At 42.9% G+C, this 5000-nt stretch overlaps 1 protein-coding gene across 1 annotated transcript in view; it reads right to left on the minus strand.

The window, feature by feature from the left end:
- The window catches only part of alpha-Catr (alpha-catenin related), a 231539-nt gene that overhangs the window by 186821 nt on the left and 39718 nt on the right, over positions 1–5000 (minus strand). The window lies entirely within an intron of this gene.

The following is a 5000-nucleotide window of genomic DNA, read 5'->3' on the forward strand; positions in this document are numbered from 1 at the left end:
TTGGGGGGGGAGGGGGTCAATCAGGGGTCAACTTAAATTTTTAGTTCGAAAGAAAAAAACAGCTGAATAAAATCGTCCGGAAAATGAATGAAAAAAATTGAATAAAAGAGATCGTCAGGCTGAAGGGGTTGCTGGAATATACATACATACATACATACATACACACACACACGTACATACATACATACATACACACATATACATACATACATACAGTACATACATACATAGAGAGAGAGAGAGAGAGAGAGAGAGAGAGAGAGAGAGAGGAGAATTATATTAAGGCTTTGCATGTGTTTATGAGAGCGATTTGTCAGTGTCTCTCCGTGTGAGTGTATTGTGTGTGTGTGTGTGTGTGTGTGTGTGTGTGTGTGTGTGTGTGTGTGTGTGTGTGTGTGTGTGTGTACTGTACCTTTCTCTATTTTGATTTTTTTTTATAATTTTAGGATCCGAATTCTCGTCGGTTTAAGAAGCTCCCTAACACCTCTTCCTATGCGATTTATTTTGCTTATTATACGTCACCATCGCTTTTTGTGTTGCTTAAATCATTCTAATATCGCCACAGTCTGCATAAATAAGGTACAAAACGATATTAACCAGCCGGATGCAAAAATAAATCGCTAAGGAAGAGGTGTTAGGGAGCTTCCTTAACCGATGAGAATAAGGGAGAGATGCAAGATCGCGATGGAGGGAGAGAAGGGAGGGAAGCGAATGTAGGGAGGATGGGCGAAGAAGATAAACAGGGAGGGAGAGAGGGAGGGAGGGAGGGAGAGAGAGGGATGGAGGGAGGGAAAGAAGGGGGAGGGAGGGAGGGAGGGAAGAAAGGCTGCTGGTAGGAGGTAGGGAAGCAAGTTATAATTGGAGAGAGAGGAGAGGAGGGAGGGGAGGGGAGGGGAGGGGAGGGGAGGGGAGGGGGAGGGAGTGAGAGGAGAGGGGAGGGGAGGGAGAGAGATGGGAAGGAGAGACGGGAGGAGAAAGAAAGAGATGGAGAGAGGGAAAGAGAGAGACGAGAAAGAAAAGAGAGAGAGAGAGAGAGAGACTGCGACTGGAGGTCAAGGAAGGAGAGGATGAATAGACATGCTAATTGGAGGAAGGAAAGAAGGTGAAGGAAGACAGGGAAGAAGGAAGGAAGAAAGGAAGGAAGGAAAGAGAGAAGAATGGATGGGTGGATGGAAAGAAGGAAGGAAGAAAAGATGGAAGAAGGGAAATAAGGATGGATGGATGGATAGATGGATGGATGGATGGATGGATGGATGGATGGATGGATGGAAGGATGGATGGATGGATGGATGGAAGGAAGGAAAGAAGGAATTAAGGAAAGAAGAATGGATGGCTGGATGGATGGAAAGACAGAAGGAAAGAAGGAAGGAAGGAAGGATGGAAGGAAAGAAGAATGGATGGATGGATGGATGGAAGAAAGTAAGAAAATGACAAACAGACAGACAAACAGACGGAGACGGAATGTAAGGAAAGTAGGAAGGAAGGAAGGAAAAAAGAAAACAAGGAAGGAAGGAACGAATGAAAGAGGGAAAGAAGAAGGAAGGAAGGATTGAAGAGGGAAAGGGAGGGACGAAGGAAGGAAGAAGAAAAGAAGGAACGAAGGAAAAAGAATGAACGAAGGAAGGAAGAAAAGAAGGAACGAAGGAAAGGAAGGAAAGGGAGGAAGGAAGGAGAAATAAATGCAATGGAGCTGAAAATTCATGAAGGGACGAATGGCTAATGAAACCTGTGACCTTGCAAGAGAGAAGGAAGGAAGGAAGGAAGGATGGATGGATGGATGGATGGATGGATGGATGGTTGGAAGGAAGGACGGACGGACGGACGGACGGACGGAAGGAAGGAAGGGGCGAAGAAAGGAAGGAAGAGTAGAAGGAAAAATAAATGAATCAATGAAACCGGGAAGAACAGAAGGAAGGAAGGAAGTATAGAATTACAAAATGAATGAATGAAGGAAGGAAGGAAGGAAGGAAGAAGGCAAGCAGGAATGAAGGAAGGAAGAAGGCAAGAAAGAATGAAGGAAGGAAGGGAAGGCAAGGAAGGAAGAAAAAGAAGACGATGAAAGGAAGGAAACGAAAAACGAAGGAAGGAAGGAAGAAAATTGGAGGAAATGAATGAACAGAAAAAAAAAAAAATCATCAAATACAGAAAACGAAATCATTACAAAAACATACAGCAAGAGTTACGAGTCAAAATGAAGCACAGCATTTTTTTTTTACAAGATTACAAAGATAAGGAATAAACTACCTAGGAATGTGAGTGACTCCGATAAAGTACAATTATTTAAAAGTCACGTGGGTAGGTATGTAGTGGGTAGGTAGGTAGGTAGGTAGGTTTGTAGAGGGTAGGTAGGTAGGTAGGTAGGTAGGTTTGTAGTGGGTAGGTAGGTAGGTAGGTAGGTAGGTTTGTAGTGGGTGGGTAGGTAGGTAGGTATGTAGAGGGTAGGTAGGTATGTATTGGGTAGGTAGGTAGGTAGGTATGTAGAGGGTAGGTAGGTAGGTAGGTATGTATTGGGTAGGTAGGTAGGTATGTAGAGGGTAGGTAGGTAGGTAGGTAGGTAGGTATGTAGTCTGGAAGTAAACAAAGAAGTGATCTGCTCTCTGACAGGTGAGCTCATTACCTGGCTGGCGTAGGGAGCAGGTAGGTTCACGACTTAATTATCACTGTAAACTTAAGTGAATTTCCAAAAACTACACTTACCATTGCGCCTTTACTTTACTTTGCTTTACCTGTCCTAAATGAGACACTCTAGCATGTGTTTTATGGACGGTGGGTGTTGGCGCCGAAATGGTGATATGTGAAGGTGGGAGACGCGTTGAAGGAGGACCGCTGTGCCTCAGGTAAGGGGTTTCCAAGTTTGTGCTCAGACTCACGCACACGCACACATACACATACACTCCCACACCCACACACACACACACACACACACACACACACACCTTCCTAAGCGATTTATTTTGCTTAGTACTCGTGCATGGGGGGAACCTTCTTATTTTGCCATCCCCATCTTCGCCTTCCCATATCTCGTCGGTGAAGGAACCTCCCTAACACCTCCTCCTAAGCGATTTATCATGCTTATTACCCCTTCCTGTCCTCTTCTAAGTCATTTAAATTATCCACATACCACCATACTCAGAATAAATAGCATAAAAATTGACGTCAACCACCCGTATCTAAAAAAATAAATCGCTAAGGAACAGGTGTTAGGGAGAGTAAGGATCAAAATCTTCTTAGTAATAGTCTTGAAAGAATCTAGGTCTGTTGCATCCGTAATTATCTGTATGGAAGGAGAGAAGGAAGGAATGAAGGAAGGAAGAAAAAGGAGAAACGAAGGAAAGAGAATAGATGAAGAAGGAGGGAAGGAAGGATGAAAAGAAGGATGGAAGGAGGAATGGAAGGAAGGAAGGATGGAAGGAAGAAGGATGGATGGAAGGAAGGAAGGAAGGAAGGAAGGAAGGAAGAAAGAAAGAAAGAAACGAAGAAAGGAAGGAAGGATGGAAAGAAGGAAGGAAGGAGAAAAGATAAAGAAGACAGGAAGGGAAGAACGAAGGAAGGAGAATGAACAGAGAAGGAAGGAAGGAAGGAAGGGAAGAAGGAGGGATGAAAAATGCGAAAGAAAGAAAGGCCGAAAAGAGGGAAATGAGAAAGGATGCAAACAGGAAAAAAAAGAATGAAAAAAAAAAAAGTGACAAGAGCAAACATTAGAGAGAGAGAGAGAGAGAGAGAGAAACTGACGTGTGTGTGTGTGTGTGTGTGTGTGTGTGTGTGTGTGTGTGTGTGTGTGTGTGTGTGTGTGTGTGTCACTCTGTTCCACACCATCAGGCAGCTCTCTCTCCAACTCACACCCTCCCCATATACCTCTCCACCCCATCCCTCCATCTCATCCTCGGTCTCCACCTTTCCCTCGACCTCAAAAACACTCTCCTAGTCAGTCTCTCAAACACACACCTTATGTTTTCAGAATTATTCGCTCTGTGTAACAATGAAATAGAGAAAGAGTGAAGCTGAACACTAATTTATGATCAAAGAAGCATAAATAAAGGAGAGTTTCAGAATTCATCGCTCTCCTTACTTACAGGATTACTTTCGGATTAACATGATGCGGAGTCTAAGTTAAAAGTCACTATATAAATCCCCTAACATCAATATAAATCCCTCAGCACAATAAATAAACAGTTAAATATATCCATCCATCCATCATCCAATCCTACGTTGCCCCATGAGGAGTGTAGGAGGCCGGGGCTAGGCAAGTTGGTCCTGACATTTATAACAAGAGTGAAAATTAACTATAACCTTGTAATCCTAATCTTAAAAAACAACAGGTGTGAAATAAGGAAGGACAGGTGTAATAAATTTAAAACATTACTTTCAGATCTAAAAACATATAATTACACACACACACAAATTTGCTGTTGGTGTGGAGAGGTATAGGAGGGAGCGGGGTGTGAGCTGGGAAGGAGGGCGGTGAGATGGCCGGGGACAGGGCGACATGGAAGCGATTTGTTTGTGGCCACCCCTTACGGGATTAAGGCGCCTGGCAATAGATATAGATAGATAGATAGATAGATAGATAGACAGACAGACAGATAGATAGATAGATAAGGAGACATGGAAGCGATTTGTCTGTGGTCACCCCTTACGGCATTAAGGCGTCTGGCAATAGATAGATAGATGGATAGACAGATAGATAGATAGATAGACAGATAGATAGACAGATAGATAGACAGGGATTTGTATGTATATGTAAACTTTATATAAGCAAAATATACAACCAATAAATAATGCTCATGGATATTTAGGCTTGAAAATAAGACTAAATAAATGTATGTTAAAATAATATCATTTTTTGGGAGTATGCATAAATGTACACAGTATACGAAAAAAAATTATTGTGTATACCGACTCTCTCTCTCTCTCTCTCTCTCTCTCTAGTTCATTCCGTCAATCTGTCTGTCTGTCTGTCTCACTCTTTCCCTCCCCACCTCCGTGTATGTATGCTTGAG

The sequence above is a fragment of the Coenobita brevimanus genome, chromosome 39, assembly GCF_032717465.1.
Source record: "Coenobita brevimanus isolate Jiangsu-jjx chromosome 39, ASM3271746v2, whole genome shotgun sequence".
Classification (NCBI taxonomy): domain Eukaryota; kingdom Metazoa; phylum Arthropoda; class Malacostraca; order Decapoda; family Coenobitidae; genus Coenobita; species Coenobita brevimanus.